This window comes from Trachymyrmex septentrionalis, unplaced genomic scaffold, assembly GCF_001594115.1.
Source record: "Trachymyrmex septentrionalis isolate Tsep2-gDNA-1 unplaced genomic scaffold, Tsep1.0 scaffold87, whole genome shotgun sequence".
NCBI classification, from domain to species: domain Eukaryota; kingdom Metazoa; phylum Arthropoda; class Insecta; order Hymenoptera; family Formicidae; genus Trachymyrmex; species Trachymyrmex septentrionalis.
The window spans coordinates 2,665,951-2,692,138 of NW_017306059.1; the positions used below are offsets into that span (position 1 = coordinate 2,665,951).

The window sequence follows — 26,188 nt, forward strand, 5'->3', positions numbered from 1 at the left end:
ATCTTTGTCGAATATTTAACATAATTTTAATCAATAATAATAATTAAGGAGTATATAAGTCAATGCTGGATATTATTGCGAATATATCTCTATAAACCACATCTTTTATGACAATATTTTATGACAACATTTCGATTCTTCAATCGGACTTGTATTTAATCCTTAGTATTTAATTCAAAATGATTACGTCTGCAACGCGACAATTTAAAACAGTTATTCAACAATGCATCTCTTACGTAAACGCTTGCATAGTTATATTAATTAAAAAAAAATTCATCAAATTCGTAATTGTATCTGTTAGTACAAACAAAAATTGCCGTAAATATTTCAAACTTTCTGTTCAAATTATGCCCGTCAAAGGAAGCTCCTGCCAAAATGATATTCTTTAAGAATACAAGAATTTTAATCTTCTTTTATTTCTTTGATTTTCATTTTTTTACACTTGCAACTCTTTTTTGACTGTCGAGTGTTTCTCAGTGAAAAATTGTCTTATGTCATATTTTTGAACAGCGCCAGCTCCTACCACGATAATGCTGGATAACAATAACCAATATGGTGTATACTGTTCGATATGTCCGTTTAATTTCCGGTGCGTCTCTATTCTTCTCAATAGAATCGTCATAACTTTGTAATCCCAAATCGATTCTACGCTCGTGTGACCTTCTCGGCTTAGAATCACTTGAACCACAGACACGCTTCTAAAATCAGACGTCCCCTTCCCTTTTCTGGCACACGCAGCATACAAGTGTTAAGTGTACCTGTGATTAGTGTAAGTGTGATTATGCACGAAGATATCTTTATGACGCTTGTCAATACCTAATCCTCAGCAGACGCTGATCGGTACACGTGTTCGCCGCTTTCAATCACTTACGTTCCATTTTTACCAATGTAGATTAACTTTAATCTCGGTTTAACTTACTTTTTCTCTTCTTCTAAGATCTGATTTCGTCATTCAACGCCCGTTTCTACCAATGTAAATTAACTTTAATCTCGCTTTAATTTACTCCCCGTCCTCTTCGAATTCTTAGAACTTAGAAAAAGATAGAAAGTAAGTTAAACGAAGATTAAAGTTAATCTACGTTAGTAGAAACTGACATTATACGCAGAGAATATTAATCAGTCCTTTCAATCACTCTGAGCTTCCTTGATCCGTTCAGTCATACTCCGTTCTCTACTCGATATTTCGAGCAGCTAACACAGCAGTCTACGGTCTACCTAGTCGCCGAAAAGATTTCGTATCCAAAGCGAAGTATCGATAATCCGAACAATAGCCGTGCAAGTCATGCAAGCGCAGCGACTCGGGTAGATATCGGGATGTGCCGAGACGTGCGTACGTACGACGCGTATATGTATACGCGTCGTGCATGCTGTTCTTGGATCTCGTGTTTCCTGCCGCGCTCTCTGTCTGTTTCGTCGAATGCGGTACATTCATCGTTCCCTCTTTCCAACCGCGTCTCGCGTTACGCGGCAACGAACACGAGGGGCTGGCTCGGGGTGGGAGGTAGGGTGATCTCTGCGAGTTAACGTGTCTATCGGCTTACGTGGCAGCGTTTCCGAATGCGCGTCGCGGCATTCGCGAACCGACTAATAGATTTATTATTGGCGCGGGAATAATTGGCGCGGCGCGCGAGGAACGCACGTGATTCTTGGGGCAGTTTTTTGCGGGAACTTCAATCGGAATTATGGAATTTTAACGTTTGGATGGGCTAACTGCGTACACGCAGCTTTTTAGGGCTTTTTTTTTTTTTTTTTTTTTTGAAAATTCAGCAGTAGTTACTTTATTCTTAATTGTTCGCAGTGTTTTTTATCTAATAGAATTTTTTCTTCTTTCGCTCAGAGGCAATTTCCAAAATATTTCTTAGAAGTGTATCTTTCAATAGTCTTCTATCTTAAAATTTTTCTCAACCTTATTCGAAAGCTATGGCGTTCAAGGAATTAATCTCTTGAACTCCGGAGTGCATTATACCTCATCTCATTCTCGATTGAGACGAGGCACTTTAGTATAAGAAGCAATTAATGTAATTGTAAAAAATTCTTCCACGATTTCTCTGAGATTTGCATTTTTCACGCGATTTTCTGTGAATACGGCGAATAATCGCTAAACAAATTTCATTCTTAGTCGCATGGAGGTCGATTCTTTCCAGATCGTTTTAAAAGATTGATACTGCTTTACCGTAATAATTGATACCAATAACCAGTGTACGATTGTCGTAATGCAACTGCATCAGACAACGTAGGAGCGATAAGGCTGAACGTTATTATAGTTGCCGGTGCAATTACTTCTCGGGTAGACGTCCGATATTTAACCGAGATGTAGCTGCCCGTAGATTCCCGCGCCATTGTGTATGCAAAATGTTAGAGAGATACTCGTTCCGCATCGTGACTCGTCACAAAAGGAAGGAATAAAGAAAAGGAAAAAAAAAGCGCGCGAGTTGCGGTGTCTCGCAATGTACGGATTCGACGGCGACGACGATGAAGAGGGAATAAAGACAAGTTTTCGCGGGACTTTTGTCAAGGAATGCCTGATGAAAATATTAAACGACTTCTCGCGGATAAGCTGCGGATTCTCGCGAATTTCTATTAGCCTGGTGTATCGAAATGACGTTACAATAAATGCAAAATGTAAAAAGTGAAGTTCTACCCCTTTCTCTCTCTCTCTCTCTCTCTCTCTCTCTCTCTCTCTCCTTTTCTCTTTTTGTCTGTTTAATTTATTCGTTTAATATAAATGTATCGATAAACTTAGAAGCATAGAATATGATTCTCCAAATAAAGAGAAAATTTAAATATAAATTTATATTAATAATATTAAGAACATGAAGTTTATTGATTGCAAAGAATGAATTGATATATTTATTTATATTTAATTAAATACTCCCCTCTCAGACTAATGATCATTCCTCTAAATTTCATTTCCAGCATGAGTAATATGTTAAGTCTAGACAATACTTATGGAATAAATATGATATGAAAGTGATAGTTTACTCAAGCTTTATTCTGGTTATCGGTTTGATATCTGAAAGTTTAATAATTTTTTCAGTTATTCGGATCTTTGCTTCATACTCTTGCTTAAAGTTGAAATTATCTTTTGCATAGATAGGTAGATCTTTAAATCGTATACTTACGCTTTTTGAATATTCTTCAGTGAATTCTCTGCGTTTATCCTAAGATCGTGGACTTATCTTTTCGTTCTGGCAAATGTCAATTAGAGACCACTCGAAGGAAATTAGAAACCGCCATTTTTAGGATATTCTTGCATCGAGAAACATCTTCTTTTTAATATAATTAGGATATTTATATAATTCTTTTATAAAAATATTATTTTTTATATCATTTTCTTATACCTTTACTATATTTAAAGTTGCGCGTGTTACGAATTTCTTTATTTCTCAGAAGTTTTAAGTCGCGGTTTTCAATGTTGTTATCTGTGTGTGTCACAAGTTTCATTTACTTCAGTAAAAGCGCTTCTAATCAAAGAAATGGTATTCAATTTAAGCTTCGCGGTGCAAACTGTATATACTGTACGAGCATGTATGAGCATTCTCTTTGAGATTTGTACAAGTTAATGAGTGTAGTGTCTTTTATCGGCGTCGGAGTGGTAGTTCTTTAAAAGTGTCATTTATTTTTTTTCAAAACGATTCCGCCGAGAGATAAAATGTTAAAAAGATACATGAGAGAGAGAGAGAGAGAGAGAGAGAGAGAGAGAGAGAGAGAGGGAGGGAGGGAGAGAGAGAAATTAAGTGGTTGGATAATTGCAAGGTGGCCGTAAAGCGACACTTTGGCGATAGGACGAATTTTTTCTAAGGGCACTTGGAGATGGGGACAAAGCGATGAAGCGACTAAGGCTCGTAAACTAGAATTGTCTGCAACTGCTTTTTAGACGGATTTTTTTCGGTTTTCGTCCTAAGGTTAATTTTTCTAACTCATAATCTTATAACAAAAATTTCATGATTACTTCCCAAAATTATCTTTTGGTATCACTTGTATATATTTTTTGTTCATTAAAAAGAAAAATAAAAAATGAAGTAAACATCATTTATGATACATGATTAAAAAACGTTCCAATGTTTGTAACTAATATATACTTAAATAGTAAAATTTTGTTAAGATTATTTTTCGAATTATTCTTTTTGTTCGAATTTCCTTTGTCAAATTATTTTTATAATAGTTATTTCTATAAGAAGAGAACAATAGAAATGTAAAAGAAATAATCGCGATGCCTATGTTATAGTTTATCTAAAAATTAATGATCCAAAGATCATAGAGAGAAGCTTCCTGTTGTCTTTGTCAAAACCTTTCACGAAAGGGTTACTTTCGCCCTTTTTGGCATCACTCTCTAAACTCACCGTCCTCCTTTTGTACCCTTTCAATCGCAACCACCACCGTCCCTTCGATATCGAGCATCGTTCACCGATTCGACGAAGGCGGCGAAGCGACGAAGGGCGAAGGGCTCACCGCGAGTATCTACCTTCAAGATGGCGCCCTACCGATCCCGGATACCTTTTCGCCCAGGGTGCAAGCCACGGGGAAGCTCTCCTCGTTCGCGAAGGGTTCTCTCCCGCTTTCACCCTTCGCGCGCCCTTCCTCGTCCTCCCATCAAGCGGCTATCGACTGCAGCGGCCTCTGAGAGAGGAAATGCCCGCCAGGGCATTCATCCCTACGCCCTACGCTTCTCCGCGTGCTTTCACGCCCTTCTCGTGCGGCCCTAAACGTGAAGTTTAAGCATAGTACTTCATCCCTTCCCTGGGAGCGATTTCAATCGTTCGAATGATCTCAATTATTCGTGATCCTTTCTTCTCCCGGAAGGAGACAGGGGACAGGAGAATCCGGAAAGAGACGATTGAACTGCAATTAAAACGAATCGACGACATCGGAAGGAGCTGTGCCTACAGGGTGCAGGACTATAACGTTAACGTAAGGCGATGACGACGTCGTCGTCTGCCCAGCATGCTCCGTGATCCTTCACATCTACCTCCTACCTTCCCGCCATCTCCGGTCCAGGCGTCATGTATCGAGACGACGAAGAAGTCCTTACCTAGTCGGAAGGACCGCGCGCGGCGTTCTCCCCTTTTCTGCCTTGCTGTTTCCCCTTTCAACCCCTTTCCCCGCGATTCGCGACGAGCTCGCATGGAAGGCAGACCAGCCAGTCGGTCGGCGGTTGCTCCACCCCCGTGCGACACGATCAATACGCGACTCTCTTCTCTCTCTCTCTCTCTCTCTCTCTCTCGCTTTCGCTCTTGCTCCTTCTCTTTCTATCATTCTCTCTCTCTCTCTCTCTCTCTCTCTCTCTCTCTCTCGTTTCTATCGCGTTCTCGCTTCATCCGACATACAGCCGAGCGCCTCCGTCGTAGTCAGCAGCAGCAGCAGCCAGCAGCAGCCAGCAACCGGCAGAAGCGCGCTCGACTGGCTGTTCGTTTCGAAGCGGTCTTTCTGTTGCTATGCCGGCTCCCCTTTGGTCCCCCTTCTGTCTCCTCCGCTCGTTGGCTCTCTCTCTCTCTCTCTCTCTCTCTCTCTCTCTCTCTCGTTTACTCCTATTCCCCACTCTCCCCCTCACTCGTCCTGCTGCCGTACCTCTGGTTTGCCGGCGAGAACGTTCCTTCATGGTCCTGTAGGATGGCTCCCGGCGCGTTCTGCTGCTCCTTCGTCACGCTTGGCGCCGCGAGATCTCTCCTCTCCCTACGGCTTTCTCCTTCTAGCATCGTCCCACACCTGCCTACCTGTGATAGTCTCTCTATCGGCCTTCCTGATCCTGTCCATGATTCTTTTTCTCTTCTTCGGTCCAGCGGGCCGAATATACTCGTTTCTTGACACGGGACTTACCATCTGTCCTTCTTGTGGATCAGACTCTCAGTTGATCATCTGTTTTAATCATATGGCTCAATATTTTATAAAGAATGATTTCTACGTCTCAGATTCATGTACATCTTCTTATCTATTCTTTTTACTTATTTTATGAATTCGCTAATGTATTTGCCTTCATATTTTTTAAATTATCCAAGCTCGTGCAGTTGGGACGGAATCGAGAAAAATCAGAGATCACGACGCGATTTCTGGACCATATGAAAACGGACTTAAGGTCATCGTCGCGCCGACGATCTCGATTAAACGGTCCGGATTAATGGTTTTCTGTCCTTTTCTCTAACCTATTCTCTCTGCCGTCGCAAAATCGATAAAAAGGGATCATTTAGATGGTTGATCGAGATAATCACATATTTTTAAATTGGAACGCAAAAAAACATAAAAAAATTTTTAATAAAATGTGAATGGCAAAGTACTTTCAACGGTCCATTCGATGAGTTTTCGACGTCTGGAAAAATTAATAAAATAATCCGCACATTTTTTTTTTATCATTAACACGTCTCTTGTTCATTTCCATCCAATGTGTATTGGATAGATCGGAACAAAAGTTCATAGCGCTACTTTATTTGTATCATGTCTACATTTTTTTTTTTAAATTGGCAATTATACCATTTTATAGAGTAAAATTTCAGTTTTGAAAATCTGAATTCTCTTTTTGAATTGCGGTACAACGATGACGGATTTTTAACGGAGCTATAAACGATCACAGTCGAAATGTTTTTTTTTTTTTTTATTTAATTCGAATAACTCATAATCAAATATCTTAGAAATATTTTTTTAAATAATGTTATGGAAAATTTTAAGCTTCTACGTTAGAAAGTCGAAAATTTTTGCGAATTTTTTTTGGACACGTGACAGATATATGAAGAAAAAAATTTCTCATTTTTCCAGATCGTAATTTTCTACATATAAAAATTATCAAATTCGCAGAAACTCAAGTAACTTTTTCAACCACAGTAACTTTTTGAAAGTAGAGATTTTAAGTTTTAAAATCCTTTTTATAAATTTAAAATTTGTTCATTTTTAACGAAGTTATAGCTGTTTGAACTTTGAAGTTCGTAACGTTATGAACTTGTTCCGATCCAATAGATTAACTTTAATCTTGGTTCAAGTTACTTTTCATCTTTTTCTAGTAATTAGAATTAAAAAGAAATACACGAGTAAATCCGAACCGGGATTAAAAGTTAATCTACATTGATAGAAACAAGCATCGGTAGATCATGTTTTTTTTTTAATTTTTCAAATTTCAAAGAATTCTTTCTACGTTTCAAAAAGCTTCTTGATATTATCACGGCGAGGACTTATTTCGGTAGCGGATCCAAATATAAACGTGATCGACGAAAATTCCATTAACCGTTCCAGTTATTTAAGCGTATCGAATGTGACGATGGCGAAAATAAAAGCTTTCAACACGCGCGAGCAAACGGGATTTCTGCGACTACTATTTCGTCAGCGATGGTCTGCCTGCAGTTGCAGGACATCCGAGATGGGCGTGGGTGTTCAAGGTGAATATTTTCTGAGTTTATATGTACGCCATGCCTCTTTTTTTTTTTCTTTGTTATTTCGTTTCGTGCCCGTTGCGAGATAGTCGATCAGGGGACCGTTGCTTGTGCCGGATATTTATCTTTGCGAGACATAAAATGCGTGCGGCGCGTAAGACTGGTGAACATTTGCCGCATGAAGTGAATTTGCGCCATGCGTGGATGGTAAATAATATCGCTTGAAAGCCAAGTTCGGCCGGGCCGATAAGCTGTCGCTTTGCGTTAACAATATCGGCACGCAATACTGTCTTGCGCGGCGCGCGATAAGAGTTTCCCTCCCATTAGGGAACAGTGTTCCCTTAATGCATTAAAAAAATCTACAATGTGTATTTTTTTATGCAATATGTTTAAGACATGTTTTTTTTAAATTAGAAAACAGATAGAAAAGAAGATAACGAAGATTAGAAAATGATGACATCAATAAAGCAGAAAATATTTATGCGTGAATAATATTTTTTAAGTAAGATATTGTTGTACATTTGAAAATTACAAGAAAGGTTAAACACGAGTAAATAATTGGATAACAAATTAGAAACTAGATTATTTAAGCATCAACACCAATAAAAATGAAACTAATTTTTCAAGTTATTAGGCAACGTAGGGACGTTTAGTCATCTTCAGCCAAATTGAAAAATTATAATAGAAAAAATTAATGAGATAAGAGATTAACATACGTAAGAAGCCTTAGAACGTAGGAAAGAATAAAAAACAAAATGTATAACTAAGAAGCCACACGATATTATTATATATGTTTCTTATTATTTTGTCATCGTTCAGTAGAGATTTCTATCTCTGTTGCAATATTTCTTTATGAAACGTGCATGAAACGAGTTTATGGTATATTTCTCCAGATGAAAGAGACACATTCGGCCGAGCAAAATCTTCGTAAACGTCGTGCAAATAGCGCGTACTAACTGTATGATTAAAGTCCTCGTGGACGCAGAGAGCACGAATCTCATCATCTATTGATTGATAAGTGTCCCACCAATCACTGTCACCGCTATCTAGCACTCCTACCACTGGAAATCAAGCTCAGATTTATGGCATAATTAGGTGTTAATTAATTGCTAATTTGTTGCTGCACTCGAATTTATCGCTTCCGTACGTTAGCAGAAAATTAATATTAATCAGGAATGCTGACTTGCTAATTTCCCGCTCTTGAAATCCCACTTTTGAAAAACGTGTAAAAACTAGTATTAAAAAATGCTTCGAAAACTGCGAAAAAATTCAGAGCGACTGTCAGTCAGTACTGACCATATTGGCAAAAAAAAAAAAAAGATTACTTAGTCTGCGAGCAAATGCCAAAAATACTCAAAAATATTAAATGCATCAACATCATAATCGCGCAATAGAGAAATATTCAAAAATATGAAAAAAATATGTTAGTTATAATAATAAAAAAAACGCGTGATATCAAAATAATTCTTAAATTAATAATATAAAGTCAAAATTCTCTGAAAAATCCAGATACACACTGCAGAATTCTTCCTTCGCAAGAAATGAAAGTTTTCTTTTTTTTTTTTTTTTTTTTTTTTTAAAGTTAAAACTGCTTTTCGCACGTTTCACACTTTTTAATGTATCTTACAAGCTCAATAAGACGCCGGATGGAATCTACACACTCCGATATGCATAGCAAAGCATGTCATACATATATAAACTTAAGATACTGATCTGATATTGCAATAAAACGTGATACACACGTATGCATTAACGGTTTTCTGTGCCACTAGCCATTCAGCGATCGAATTTCTCTACGATATCTAACACGCACATACAGACACGTACAGGGCGTGAGTGCACCTTTTCGTTTATATCATCAATCGGAGGAGGTGCCAATCGTGCGCCCGCCAAATATTATCTGTCTTAACTCGGAACGCGTGATTTTTCAAACATTCGCTTCGCGTACACCGCCACAGATAGGCGCATGCGTTTCAATACCGGGAGGGGGGAGGGGGGGGAAGGGGGGCAGACAAAAGCACGAGTGGAACGACACGGTCCGGCAAGTTTTTCTCACGCACACTCGCATCGTCGCCGGCATCCGCGGACGAGCGTGCACATGCACGCGTCCACGCACGCGTGTACGTATCGTACGTACGCACGCACGCTCGAAATAACGACGTATAATTTCCTCGGTAAACACCTGTTTATCGATTAAACATCCGCGCCGTTTATCGCGGACAGGCGTCTGTCGGAAAACTCGCCGACCTATACCGAAGGGTGAACGGCCTTCGAGCCTCGAGTGGATTTTTTTTTAAAGCCGATATGCCGCGACACGCCCATTTTAACCCTCCGTCTACAATCTGGGTCTTTTTTTGGCACAAGTTAACCTCCTTTTTTTTTTTTTTTTTTTAAAGAAAGGAGAGTGGAGTTATTCCTCCTGAAAGTATCTTGTAATATCTATTTGGTAATACAATGTTGAGAAGAGATGTTGAAACGTAACCCTGAATTTTTTCACATTTTTTGTTTAAAAACTTAAAACGATAAAAAAACCTGGGCTGGGCAAGACGAACCCAGATTGCAGACGGAGCAAAGTTGCCATAAAACTGGGAATTAGGGAAATTAGGGAAATTGAAAACGGCCAGGAAAAAGTCAGGGAATTTTATAAAATTTTCTGGAAAATTAAAATTCTTGACTTTAAAGAAGTTTAATATGCGTACATCTACACAGTTTTAAGATATTACCAAGTTAATAATTAAATGCAAGGCAGTGTCAGCAACTTTAATAGTGATTTACACTGCTACGTTAAATTGCTCTCAATAAATATATTTGACGGTTTTTCAAATCAGGACGAGAACACAAAAAATTTCAAAATATGGAAAGTATTAGGGAAAATCATCCTTGGAAAAATTTCTCTGGAAATCGAAAAAAAAAGTTATGGAATTTCAGGATGAGGAATTTGTAACAATTCCGCGGAAGGAACAAAAATATCATTGCAGACAGGATACCAGGGGAGGAGTTAACGATCATTCTCTATCAGTCTCTAGCAATCCTTGGTGAATGCCATCGAAGTCACCGATATCTAAACATACTAATCATGCTAATTAATTTCGGGTATTCCAGAATAGAAGATACGTAACGCGGGGAAACGACAGCTTCTTTGTAGCGACACGGAAAACAAAATGTTGCTGGCTACAGTTCATTCTGATTAGCTGAAATTGCATTAGTTATTCCTATAGTTACGAAATTTGCTAATACATACAAAGGATTTACTGCTATAGCTAATATAAGAACATAATAGCAAAGTATGCAGATCTGTTACAGATCAATTTATTTAGCAGCATAAAGTTAGTTGTCATATCGGATGTGTCAGTGTAAAAGAAAATTGTCTCTACCGCAGCTAAATATTTGCTGCAATGATCAAATTGTACTTGCTATCAAATTGTCTGCCACACAGAAAACGTTTGCTGCAATGATCAATAGATCGACATAATAGCAAAATGCTTACAATGATAATATTTAGGCCTCACAGTTCATGAAAATTAGACCTCGCAGATACGACGTTAGGTATGTTATTCATATGTTACGACTGGAATTTAGCCACCACACGCGAATTTTTGCTGCTGCAACTAATCTTTTTTTTTTTTCCCGGTGGACGATTTGATCCTCGCGAGAATCCGCGAGAATACACTTTTCTTTCCGCCTGTTATTCGATTAACGATATCGTCAACGTCCCGCTCGAACGATCGTTGTCGTTAAGAGGTAATAAAAGGATTTCAAAGGAAGCAGAGCGCGATATACGTGTATTGCGCACAGCCGCGATTCAATTATCGCGTGTAGCTTTTAATTGGCTCATTCTCATTGAATAAGCACATGACTTTTTCTGCACGGCGTATCAGTGTACCGCGCCGCACGAGATCTTTCATTTCCCGTGTATGACCGGGAGGAATAGCTGCGTACCGGCGGCGCAAGAAAGCAAAGCTTTCCTCTTTCCCTCTCCTCCTTCCATCTCCCTATGCTCCGCACCGTAAAATGGGGAGTGATTAGAGACGCGCCGATGAACAGAGACAAAGCGAGAGAAATCCCAACACGCAGCTCGCCTGCCCGCAACCGAGCCGCTTCTCGAGGAACGACTTGCCACCCTCAAGAACGTTGGAACGGCTTCATCTTAAACGTAGTTAGTTCACGCGAATTTGTCAAGATTGCATTTTAGCTTTTCTTTTGACTGGAGCACAAGAAAAGAAAGATGCTAAAAAAAAACTTAAAGAAAGGGTTAAAACAAGAAAGAAATTGAGGTTGACTTTACCTCGAATTTTATCTCTTAAGTCTGTTTCTACCAATGTAGAGTAACTCTAATCTCGATTTAACTTGCTCTTTATCTTTTTCTAATTCTTAAAACTAGAAAAAGATGAAGACTTAGTTAAACCTAGATTAAAATTAAACTACAGACGATTAGATAATACGTTCTATTGATAGAATTAATTTTGTATTTGCATTAACTGTGAAATTGGAACACTTATTGCACAATTAACAAGAATCTTCACTTTATTTTATGCATGCCATCTTATCGTATTCATAGTAAATATGTATAGATTTGTGGTGTGATACATCTCGTAGTCAAATCTGTCACTCTTTGGCATTCCGTTGGTTTTTATAGCCGCCATCGGACAACAACGATGAGTTACATGTGCACGTCCTGCCAGTAACAGGCAATTACCAGTTACGATTCGAACGCATATTTGTCATGTCAGAGCACGTTCGAACGTAAAAGTAGACCGCATGAAATAAAAAAAAGAAACGCAATGCCGCAAGACCGTATGATTGGACGAGGTCAGTGAATAAACAGCCGATAACATTTGCGAAAGAAATTCAGTGCATGTATTTTTATTTCTTTTTCTTCTTTTGATTGTTATCGTTTTGATTGTTGTCGTTTTCTTCTTTTTTATTGTTATATATGCATGGTTATATATTGCATGTAGTTTTAGAAAAAGGGAGGAGACAGATAGAAAAAGAGAAGCAATGCGAGATTGTGTTTTTCAAGATTTTATTTTTTTTGTCATTTAAATTTAACTTTACTTCGTCGCTTATAGTTTTAATTTAATTAAATATTTAATACGAATAATTTTAGAAAATTAAAAACTAAATTATTAGCTCTCTCGGCACTCTATCATATTTTGTATCATAAAGTGGCATTAAGATAATTTTTATTTCTTTGTGCATGCGAACATGTTGTTAAAACAACGTAATGTGTTTTAATTGCTCGCTTATTATTAGCTTTAGTTCCTTTGGCACTAATAACTTTGCATAATATAGAAAAATTCTATTTTTATAACGAAGTAATAAGAAAAATAAAAATAGTAGCAATCCATGCTTTGTTTTGGATTAAGAATTAATAAGCTCAATTGAAGATAACAAATTATATTATTTATATCATCTCGCCTCAGTCTTGTTTTATTCCAGTTTAACATGCACGTATTTCGTGCTGAAATGTATTATGACATATATGTATATCACTTTAATTCGCTCCTGTTCTTCTTTCGCTAAAGGAGGTGTGAGTCAAAAGAGTGGAGAATCAGATGGACACCCTTATATTATGCAAGTGAGAAGTACCAAGTTCTGCGAACGAGTTCTCTCTCTCTCTCTCCCTCTCTCCCCCGTACTTTTTTCTATTCTTTGTTTCCTGGCACTTTTTTCTTCCTTTTCCTAGTTTCTTCGCACTCTCTTCTGTCGTATTTTTCATTTTTTCCTCGCTTTCACATATCAGAATTGAAATGCAAGTAGGTAGCGTCGTTTGCGACTTCTTGCACTCGTGGTCTTTTGCAAATCTGCCGGTCTCGCCAGAATTTGAGAAAGGTGACGAAGAAGAAGAAGAAAAAGGAGTAAAAGGAGGAGGAGGAGGAAGAAGAGAACTCGCAGGCGGAAGAAATTGTCCGTATTCGAGTCACATGCAACTCGTTGTGTACATAGGTTTATACAACTAGTCGCCTTCGTCGCGTTCTCCTGCTCTCCCATACTCTCGCATTCCCCTTTTCTCTCTCTCTTTCTCTCTCTCGTTCCCATATACGAGAATTTCTGATTGCGAGAGTCTCGCCCCATCACCCTGTCACCACCCCTACATAGCATCTGCCAAGCGGCACTCTCGATTGCGAGCAGGTCGACAAGACTTTGCGGCACGGCGTAACGATTTTTTTTTTTTTACCTGTAATCCTCTCATTCGAAATCGTGTCGAAACTGATAGGTTAATAACTTCACGTTAATGTAAAATTTAACGTAAATTATACGCGAGACATTTTTAAGCCGATTATAATTATGTACTGCTTAAATTCTAGTCATTCTTCTGCCACTTTGATTAAACGGATCTTTCAGTTAATTACCTTAATAACGTTTCCAGTTAAAATTCTATTTCTAATTTATATTTATTTATTAAAGATTGCGATCATTCTGGGATGATATTAATTCAGAGTGTAAAAAGTATTCGTACAACTGAAATTTTAAAAAAGCTTTATTTGTAAAAAATAAACATTAATTAACAATTTTGTACAATAAGTACATTTTGTTATAATAAAAACAAATATCTTCACATGTGCCTGATCTTAGAAGCTAATTTTTTCGACTACACGAATATTTTTTATGCGTCTAAATAATATAATTTTTTATTTTTGCTTATAATAATTATTATTATTACGATTATAGCCTACATTTTTATTATTATACATATTTTTTTAGATAAAATAATTTTGAGAAATCTACAGTCTGTTATTCTTTGTTAATAAATTGCTAATTAATGTTTATTTATTAAAAATGAAGTTTTTTTTTTTTTAAAGATATCCTGTATGCGCGAATATTTTTTGCACTCAGTATACTTTGTAGATTTGACTTATTTCAGAACAAAACATAGAGTGTACATAAAATTACCGTAAAAAAATAATGTTTCGAGTAAGGTAGCTTACACCGTGAAAGTAAAACGTTTCCACCAGATTCAATTCTTTCTCGATGGACGGTCAAGGCGCTGAGCAAACGTCGGGGATGTTGTTCTAGCGGCAGGTCGACGGATACAAGACGTGACGCGCGCTCTATATCAGTATAATCACCGTAATACTACAAATTCCGATATCGCCTGGGGCCTACAATCGAAAGTCATGATTCGCGGAGAACGAACGCGCGCCTCGCACTCGTTTATCGATCGACACAGCGACGACGACGACGACGACAACGACGACGACGTCATAGTTATTGCACCGTTTACAGATCGCAGAGGTCTTTGGAACTTTTTCCTTCGCAACAATATAATTTTTATTCCTCGCGTAGTTCAAAAACCAAACGCTTCGGGAAATGAAGGCGATTTTTTATTTTAAAGAAAGCAATAAATTCGAGATTCATTATTCTTAAGAGACGGCTGTTCTCCATTTTAAAGTGGCCATGACAATAAAGAGACATTGCAAAGTGCTTGCAATAAACGAGGAAACGATCGTATACGGCCAGACTCGCGTCTATAGTTATAACATTCTTTGTAAGGGTGAATCATGTTTTTATCAAACTGTTAAGAAAATATCCTATAGATATGACGCATATAGGAGGAACGATAGTAGAAATAAAATGTTTTCTAAATTCACAGAATGAGAAAGGATACGTATATTACGATTTGTAAGAGTCGTATCGTCCGATTCTTTATAGAATTATACAAGTGAAAATAAAGAAGTAGATTGTTGCATATCACATATCGGTGACATCAGAAAATAGAGGCACAATATTTAATGTATAATATTGATCCACTTCCTCTCTTTTTGAAATACTATTTTGGAAGAAGCGGGAGAATCGATATCGCAACGTCTGTCTCTCTCCACATTGTACGACGTCTTCTTTACTTACCTTAGTTAGATACGTACGTAAGACGGGCTAAGTGGGATCATAATAATTCACAATTCCGGCGGGAGTATTAAATATCGATTTTATTTTATAAGAACGCCCGGTCGTCGTCGATACACGGGCCATACACGGTGCTCGTGAGTAACGCTGGTCGTGGGAAGCTTTGGCATTTCCGGATGTAGGTTGATATAATAGGCAAGAGCCAGCTAGAAAGCGGGGGAGGGAGAGAGGGTGCCAATTATGAACGGTAACACATATTACGTGTGTCGATTGTATCGGGTGTATCTAACGTATTGTCGACAGTATAAACTTGCGATTTTATTGAAAATTTTGACTAGATATCTAACTTGAATCGATATTCATTGAGAGAACAGTTTTTGGTATCTGTGACTATAATTACATGTCACAATTATTTTATGTTATTATTATTATTATTATTATATCAATAATAATAACCATATAAAATATTATTATTATCTAATATATTAAAATTTTTGTCTCAAAAAATGACTATAACTTATATATAATATACGCTATAGTTAAATTATAATGACTATTTTGTTATGGTAATAATAATTATAGTCTGTAGTAAATTTCTCAGTCAGCCATCTATATATATTTATTAATAGAATTATACATAGTAATTATTATTAGATACTAATATTGTAACAGCAATAATTATAGTAACATAATTATAGTAATTAAACCAAAAAACTTTTCTCCCAGTATTAGAGTCGATTGGCCTTTTTTATATATTTTTCAATTTATTTTACCTCTTTATCACATCTTTGTGTATTTTTAAGCGACTTTGAAGTGTTATTTTTATAAAGAAATCGCAGTCTTCAATATTATTCTGTTACAGCACAGAGTTACGTCATAAGATATTAACGATGAAAATATACAAATGGGACGATTGATTTCCATCTGTATTATAATAATAATCAAACGATCAATCAACGACAAACGAAGACTATTTCTATCTGTACATAATAGATTGTCAGAATTTGCAAAATATATATAAGTAGTACAGTACACAGTAAAATGTATACTGTACAAATGATTATTTATCGGCATGAAGAAGAAACGAATGTTCTTGATGTGCTGAAAAGCCGAGAGAGATGACGCTTTCGGATGCCTTCCATTTAGAGATTCGAGTCAACGCAAACGTTCTACTTTTCTTTGCATTCCATGAGTAATATAAAGACAGAATAATACTTGTGTCAACTTGTGCCACTAAATGGAAAGAGCACCCTTCGTTAGTGTAATTTTTACAGCGGGAGAAACGTCGGCCCGCATTTCGCGTCGTCGCGGTGAGTTTGCGAAGCGGCAGGTGGGAACACAATAATCGTCCCCGGCGTAATTAACCGCCGCTTTTAAATGCCGGTGAATGAATGCTGGACGATTATTATCGGCGCGGCCGATCATGAGCACGCGAGGTTGACGTACGCTAATGCGACCCGCCCGTGTTGCATTCCCGCGAGCGATAGACGTATAGTCGATTCTCGAATGGTTAAAGCAGTACTATATTCCCTCTATATATTTTTTTTTAACAGAGAAAAACCGCTAAGAGCCAACACAATTATTAGCGAGTAAAATATATTTGTTCATATAAGGTTAATCGAAAACGCAAAACGATCATCAGTCCATTTGGTCTTCGCCAATGCTATTATATTATAAAAAAAAAAAAGAAAAAAAATAATAATTAATAATAAATAATTAATACCATTCACAAACATGGTTATGATCTGCGATTGTGTTAACAAGAAAGTATTAATCTTATGTGAACAAAAAATACTTTACTTGCGCACTAATAACAAAGAGCGTTGGCTCTTATTGGCATTTTTCATTTTCTACGTTAGATTTATTATCGCCCCCTCTTCATTTTATAATTCCGTTTTTTCTTCTAAGAGTCCTCCATCCATTTTTTCCAAGAGACTTCTATCCGTTTATCCATTTATAGTGTGACGCGTAAGACGCTCAGCGACTTGAGCGTCCCACGAAAGTAGAGAGATCAGTCTTAACTCTTTCATAAGAAACCTTTCCTGCGGGCTCAATTAATTTTGTTTGTACGAAACGCTACGTTAAACGAAATATCTTTCTTTTTTTTTTTTTTGTTTTTTTTGCGAGACTGGACTAGATATCAGTAATGGAGAAAACTGCGTTTTTAACTCAGACAAAGGCGGACACGGCTGAAGGTAACTGCTTCCAATTGATCCACTTTTCTTATGCGGTTACAAATGATCTTCCTGCTATGGATGTGGGAGCCTGTCGTCGCGTTAAACGTAACGTCGAATACTACGACGCGGAGACAAATGTAAAACGTTACAGTGAGGGAAGATTGGGCGGATTTGAGGCCACTTTTCTCTCTTCATATCTCGCGAGCTCAGCTGTTCTCGATGAGGGAATCTCGGGGGGGGGGGGGGGGAGGGAAGGGGGGGAACGGAAGGAGAATCGTTCTCGCGAAGGAGAGCCGGCAATTTCTCGCGGCGGTGCGCGAGTCATTTACTTTTTGAGATCGGAAAAAGATACGACTACGATACGTTTCGAGCACGAGGGCTCTCGCGCCACCTTGTGTACTTGCAAATACCACCCCGAGAGAGAACGGCTCGACCGTGCGGGGCGAACGGGGGAGATAGGGGCGAAACACGTAGGTGTCGTAGGATCGAGGGTGAGGACGGACGGGAGAGGGCGGTGGATCAAGAAGCATGAATGAAGCGGAATGCGTGCTGGCTATCGCGAACGGCCTGTGTCAAGCCTTCCGTGACCTCGCGACGGCGGTTCTCAACCCGCGTACGCGTGTCGCGTTATCTCTTCCCCGCGGTCTCTGCTGAACACTTTCAATCGTTACGTGTGAAAAAGCAGAGCTTTCATTGGATATCGCTAGTCCCTCGTCTCTCAGTATACAATAAGCGTTACGCGACTCAGCTTTGAAGCTTGCGATCGTTGTAAAGCGACGTCTACAAGATTTTAAAGCACAAAATTTCAACTTGAAGTCTTAGACCGTAAGAAATTGACTAATTATAATCGATTATTCTAAACATATTTGACTATGATTGGTCAATTTGTTATAACTTAAGCTTCACATCTTAAAATCTCATTGCAGATGCCGCTTAGAACTGACACAAAGAAAAAAAGAATCGCAACAGCGTCCATTATACACACACAATTATATCTAAACTTTGAAATTTTTAGTACTGTTTTATACAGCACAGAAGCTTGAAGTAATATTGCAACGATTAAAACGTTATTGCAATAGTGCTGGAACATTTCAATGTTTCTGTTCAATATTACTGGAACAATCTGTGCTGTATGGGATGACTTTAGTATCAGAGATTGATATACGAATCCCAATGCATTTGTTAGATAGAATCGAATACAACATTTGTTTCCATTGAGCTAGATTGAAGTAAAATTGCCACCATGGATTTCATACTTTTCCTTTTACATCTATAAGAAAATTTCCATTTTTTTTTTTTCAATATGATGAATTTTTCGATTTTATTTGAACAAAACTTGATAAAAACAGTTAAAACGTTAACCCAATATAAGCAAAGCTACGATTATACAATTATAAGTCGTAATTGTAACTTATAGACTAAATCAGCTAAAAAAAAAGGATGTATAATTAAAACTAAGAGCTAAACTTCAGTGACAGTTTCGCGTCTAGGTGTAGCCTCGTAAAAAAAATCCGTTTTCAGCTTGCTGTTTCTCACACTGTATAATCCTGTGTATTTTTTCTGTTTACCGTGAAGAGTGGTCGATAACTAAACTCGTTACCGTATTGAATCGATCGGCTGGTAACGTTTACTGTACCCGAATTTGACCGTGGGATTCGAGGTTTAAATTGGCAAAAATTGCGGGTCTTCTGCTCTCGGCGAAAATGAGGGCTGGTAAACACAGAGAGAGCGACAGATGGCATTCGACATTACGCGCCACGTGCGAGGCCGTTCGTTTTGATAATACGTGTTATCGATGAGTTCGCTCTATCTCACGCAATGAAAATTCTCGTTTCTTCGCGAGGAAACGGAACAACAAAAAAAAAAAAAAAAAAAAGAAAAGAAAACGAGATGATGAATGAAAAAAGAATCCGCGCGCGGGGGTTGTTCGCGATACGTTCCAGTTTCAGCAGCGGCGCGCCTATATCGACCGACAGGATAATCCACCCCTCTCCTTCTCCACTCCCACCGTTCGCTTCTGTATCGATATGTGCCTGAATTTTTCACGATCGAGCCGGGATATATTTTTGGAACGAGGAATCTTTTGTCGATGGTGCACTCTCTCTACATGTCACGCCGGGTTTTCGATCCGGGGAGAAGGGGTCGTTTGCCGAATGAACTTTTGGACTTGCTAATCGCAAGGAATTGGATGTCGTGCACGCTGAGAACAGTTTGCACATGAACCGTATATTAGTGTTAAAAAAAAAAAAAAAATGATACGTAATGAATAAAATAAAAAAAGGTAGACGCTAAGAGCTTCTGCTCTAGCGTTTATTTTTTTGCATTACTATCGACTCTCCGCACAACCTAAACATTCATTGTATTTGATCTACAATTGTCAGAAGAAAAAGAAGAGGACGAGTCAGCAACCTTCCTTAAGCAAGGAGTACATCAACCTCTTAATGAGGCGAGGCGAAGCCACGCGTCGCCCCGGAGAGTCTTGATACATTTCGCACTCATTGAGACAAAGGACGCAATGACGCAACTCTTGAACGTTCATTTAATTTAACCACGACTTACGAACGTCTCGTACACGAATCGTATAACGAGAGCGTGTAACACAAACTAGACGATCCTCTGTGTGATCTAATTTAATCAATTTTTTTGTTTTTACCATCAATGTGATTGCAGAATCTTATCTCGAATTTTTGAAGCCGCTAAGTCGCGTATATATTCGCGATATTTCATTTTGTCCGTGGCTGTCAATGATAAATATCACAGAAGCAACGATAATCCAATTTTTTGAGTTAAATAATATTATTTAAATGTTATTTCTAATTTGTATACATATCAAAATGTAAATTAACTTTTTCTATGATTAAATTGCTTGGCTTTAAAGTAAATACCTACTTTATGCTAACGTGCACTTAACAGTAAATAATAAAGTAAATTTCCATTTAATATATTTCTTAAGTTAAATTGTAACTTCATTGTCAATCAACATCATTATTTAAATTAACGACATATTAAGTAGGAGCAGAAGCGACTTATAGGAATAATTAAAAATAACTCAAATCGTGTGGATGTAATTTACAGTGCTCGTACTCGGTTTTTTTCTCATAGAATGACACTCGAATGAATCTACTACGGGATCCGATTGTAAAACACGCAAATGAGACAGACATCTCATCACGACGCTCGCACGCATGAGGGATGGAGGGGAACGCGCGAATGGAGAACCGCTGTACTCCCGCGCGTGTTAATGAATATTTTTTTCCATTCAACCGCGCCCTGGCCTACATTTCAAACGGAGCAACGACGGCGGGCTCTCGTCGAAGCGACGGGAGAACAGCCCCGCTTTCCGATACGCAGTGGCTCGTAAAATAATAAAAAAGAAAAAAAAAAGAAACGGAGAATAGTGGGATATGAAAGGAGGAGGAGAAGGAGAAGGAGAGGCACGAGAGGAGGGGGAGGAGAACAAGTGAGGTACGATCTAGAGGGACGGAATGAGTCAAAGGGAATAGACAGCCCGCAAATTTGACCCGACCTAGTCGTGATTTTTTTCGTCGACTTCTGTCGGTTCTGCGTCTCTTTTATCCCACTCCTTCGCCTCTTTTCTACTTTTTTTTCTCTCTTTATGTTATTCTCTTGCTTTTTTCTTCCCTTCCTGGTGCGTGCCTTATCCCTTCTATCTTTCGGTGTACGTTAAAGTTTCGTATGGTGAATGATTGGCTGGATAAATTATCGTTATCGAGTTCGAGCATCATCTTCATCTTGGTGACTTTTTTATCGGTATTTTTTACCCTGATTTTTTCGTTGTTCTTGGGAAGGAAAGAGAGACGTATAACGCAATGAAAAGACCCGACCCAACTAAAGATCAGTACTTCATAATATCCCAATTATATCCCGAATAAATTCCGGTGGTCCATCTAATGATTATTCATGTCACGTGATCGATTCACTGAAAAATTAGATTTTTAGTTTTCAGATGCAGAAGCTTGTACATTTTTCATGTCAGTAACATGAAATATGTAAATGATCATGAATTCTTTACAGTGGAAAATAAATGATATGTAATCTTTATTTTTGACAATTTTCTACAATAATTTAATTTATTTTGAGGATAATTTTTCTAATGTGATTACTTTTTTATTCAATGTTATTGAGTCTTGAGAAAAAGAATGTATTATATCTTATCAAATTTTCTTGAGATAAATTTGCGATTTATATAAGTTCTTTAGATATATTACAGTATTTTTAACAATGAAAAAATTATGAATAAATTACATATTTTTTTATATTGTATTTGAAAAGGAAAGTTTAGTAATGACAATTTAGAACCTGGATAAAAAAAAATTATTTCAATAAGACATATTTTTAAAAAATAAGATAAAATGAAAAAAAAATTTAAATTAAATTATAAAATAGTATTTTTAAATTTCCAATGCCAGTCATTTTTTATAGAGATTGTATACCTGATATATCCCTAATCCTTTATTTACTGTATGACGAGGTAATTGATAACTTTTTGGTTTTTAGTTTTTATTAAAATATATGATTTATTTGAATTCAAATCATAAATATAACACTGTCTTAATCATTTATTTGCCACATAACGAGATGTTTGATCAATTTTTACTGCTTTAAATTTTTATCTAATTTTGTAAAATACAAATATTTGTGTGTGGAAATTCAATTTATTTACGTTTACGTAAGCTCGTCACGAGCCGAGTCACGTTTCTAGAATAAATACGAGTTTGTATAAAAATATTTAATAATACTTTGCGAAATATCGCAAAAGCGTAATAAGCACTCTGCCCGCTTATATCCACCGTTGCTTATTCATTCATCCGTTTGTTTGTACACTCAACCATTCACTCGTTGTCTCAGTCATATGTTCAATCTATGGCGCATTCATTCGTTGAAGCCAGTCATGCACATTCTTCCCTCGTCATTTCATTAACTAATTACGATTACAAATGAAGTAGCAGAGTAACTTGTGTACGTATTTATTATTTCTCAGCTTATATTGCAATTAATATTTTATTGCATCGTAATATTGTAGAAATCGTAAATAAGCAATTATTTGAAAAATATTACGAGGTAATTTAATTTCTCATCTAAAAATTTCTTTTAATTTATTTTATTGATATCCAGAAAGAAATGCAAATGATGCGATGTACGATGATGAATTGGTTGATCGGTATCGAAAATGCATGCAAATAAAACTTCTTTTTGGCCGGCCCGATTCAATCTATATGCAAAAACAATTAAATTGCTTCCGGAGTATATTTTATAGCGCTCTCTTTGTCCTTCCTCTCTACTCGAGAGGCTTTTCAAGGAGGCATTCAAGGTACGACTGGGCGGAACACCCACTCTGCTATTTACTGTCGGACTTTCCGAAAGAGAGAATTTCTTTCGTCGTCAATAACGCGTAAGCCGACATAAAAATCGTGAAACTGAATATATTTTTTTATTAAAAATAAAAAACAAATATCTATTTTTATTTGGGCATTCAGATGATCTCACGTTAACGTAACACTTATTTACGTTTACGTGAAAAGGAAAGTAAGAAAAAACAAGTCGAGTAACAAGTTTCGATTCATTAAAAATCGCGCTAAAAAAGGCTAAAAGAGTGAAACTCGCCTGGATGGTCCTAAAAGGGTGCTATTTTACGTTAGCACCAAGCAGTCGGCGTTAAGCCGGTCCACGTCGCCTGATAGGGTCGTTAAAATGATAGTAAATGCTTCAGCGGGTACCGAAGCGGACGACGAACGACGAGAAGTCATACGTCAAAATTAATGACACACCGTTGCTACCCCGATTCTTCAGGGCGCATAACGCACGTTTCCCCTCTTGTTAATTATCGACACTTTTGCTGTGCCCTCTTTGCTCCGCAAGATTTAGGTTTCTTCCGTCTCATTCCCCAACCTGATTTCGAGACTCGCGCGAGCGCGGTGATTCTTTCAAAAGCCCGGCATAATAAATATCAGCTTGTTTCGTTTTTCCCACGGGGTGGCTTTTGCAGTTTGCTCGCATAAATTGCCAGAACGAGATTGAATTGGCAACGATGAAGATTAAATTAACCTTTAGGGGGATCCTAAAGTCGTCTGTTTTAGTCCGATTCAATAGGACTTACAAACATACGATTTACGTGTCATTGACACATCATTTCGCATTACTACATGAATATCGCACGCATATGCAGCGTGCTGCACTTTTGCACGGAAGCAAACGTACGAGTCGCTTTTTTACTGGCCGGAAAAAAAAAGAAAAACCAGGGAAGGACCGTACGAGGGTTGGTCCGTTTACCGGAATTGTTAATTATCGACGCTTCCGCATTTGTGCGCTTTTGTTCTCGCCTCTCCTACCGCAAGAGCGTTCGTCCTCGCCGTGAAGAGTGCCCAAGAGCACCTTAAAGAGCTCTCGTTTCAACCGCTGATGAAAATACTTAAGTGAAACCGCTGGCACGCGCCGTGGCACCCGGAGAGAAGAAATCGAGCGTTTGGATACTATCTTTTTGAATCACGTATCACATTCCTCCTTTCAATTTTACCCGTACATTTTTTATACCGCACGTACGTAGTATAAATGTATGCGTTTTCCACGAGACGTGCGTGTAAATTTTAACGCCGTACAGGAACCAATTCTTCTTACGACGGGATCTTCTTCTGGAGGGATCGAGGCCTCGACGAATATTTTTCCATGAACGTTGTATGGATCAATGCGAAGAAGGCTCTATTCCCGTTTGCCTTTTCGTTTTACGGAGAAAAGCTCCGCTGCAGATTGTACTGTCTATTTCTACGGCGAATCGTTATAGACACAATCAACACAAGTTTCTTCAACATGCTTCCTCGAACGTATCGCAATTTCCCGCCCTATCGTGATTCGGACGGATTACTTTTCACCTCGCTTTTCAAGGAATCGTCACAAATCGCTGATTCGTCCTCCGCAATCATCTCCTGTATTTAAGGGAATCTCAAAATTGTCTGTTGTGTTTTTACTGATTATTTTTGAGGAGCCATTTAAGTTACTCGAAAAGCTCTAGCGCTGTCGCTAGTTTTCAAGGAGAATTGATCTCTTCGCGGTAGATTTATAGAAGAAACGTATACGATTGTATTATTAAAAAGGACAGCTTGATTAGCTTAAGAAAAACTCTATTAGTGAGAGAGTAACTTATCATAGATCACAAAAGGGTTGGACTTAACGTACCCTGGTATTATTACGGAGATTACTCGAGAGTAATTTCAACAAAACCAATTCTGTTTGCGGAGAAAGTAGCGGCGGTGGTTTTAATCGTGTATTCATTCGCGGGCACGCGACTCCGCGAAATTTTTCTGATGCTAATTACGCCGCGGCTTTAACGTAAAAAAGAGCTTTGGACCAAACGATCTTCCGCAGCGAAAGAGAATATTCCTCCGATTGTCGTTTTACCCTCCTTGAACATTGTTTCAAATTAGTACCTAATTAGTGCTGTATGTAATAGGACTGTTAATTACTATTATTAAAAATATGAAATGCGAGCGATGTAAAATATGTGCATTATTGCATAGTATATGATAATTCTAGCGAGACTTGCGAGAGACTTTACGACACATTTGTTGATTATTGTCTTGTCTTCGTGTTTTATTAAATTATTTATATTTGTCTCTTTCAAGTTTCTGTTTTTATTGAATATATTTTTTGTACGCGTGCGTAATTTTAAATTAAGATGAAATGTCTATATATAACTATATCATTAATATGACATACCTTTATGTTCTGTTTAAAAGATAAAGAGAGATAACGATAATTAGTATAACAAGTCAGTAATGATACATTGCCCATTTAAGATAAATTATTACTATTATCATAAGCAGCATACGATAAAAATAAAATTATAGTAACAAAACATTTTTCAAAAGTAGACAAATTTTAAATAATTTATTTGTATATATAAAAAATTGTATAATTATTTGTATAAATAAAAAATTATATTTTAAAATTATATTTTATACAATATTATATGATACAAATATACTCGTTTATGCATATTTAATTTTAATCAAATTAGTTTCATACTATCAAGTCTCATGTCTGCAACCGTATTTATTTGTCATTGCAAGCACAATAATCTCACATCTTAGCGTCACAGCATCGATCAAAACAACTTGCAACTTGCTTGCCTGACATTCCCTAATTACTACACGAACCTAATTACCTAATGATAAACTTAACAGATAAATGTCAATATTACGCAGCAAATACAAATATTGATCATAAGCTCGCCACGCATTGATCCACTTCTCACGGTATATTGCAAAGCTACGAATTAAATTTTCGCTGCAATTACATTGCAGATTAAAAAAATCAATATTATGTGTGTGTACGAACATATAATTGTACTGAATAATAATCTCTTACGTATTATATATTTATATTGTTTTGTCATCAGGATTTTACAACGTCAGAGACGTTGATACCTGCGATGATAATAATTTTAATATGAATTCTAATAGAAGCACAATTAAGATAGCAAGATTTCCTTTATTCTGCCTAGTTTATAAGTTTAAAAGATTAATTAGTATTTCTGAACGAACTACATTATGCATCGTTCCTTGGCAACTAAATCTTTAATGTTAAAGCATCATGATCTTTCTATAAAGCCATTAAAATAATATTAGTTAAAATAATATTAGTAAAATATTAATTGATCTTGGATTTGAATTACCGATTTAATTGAAAATAACAGAAATGGAAATGTCAATTTAAAATTAAGAGTCAAAAGTTGAGAATTATTGGAGAGTCATGTTTCTGAGAGAGAGAGAGAGAGAGAGAGAGAGAGAGAGAGGG

At 37.2% G+C, this 26,188-nt stretch overlaps 1 protein-coding gene across 2 annotated transcripts in view; it reads left to right on the forward strand.

Moving 5' to 3' along the window:
- LOC108755372 (serine/threonine-protein kinase minibrain) overlaps positions 1 to 26,188 on the forward strand; it is a 96,525-nt gene that overhangs the window by 36,327 nt on the left and 34,010 nt on the right. The gene's annotated exons all lie outside the window — the stretch shown is intronic.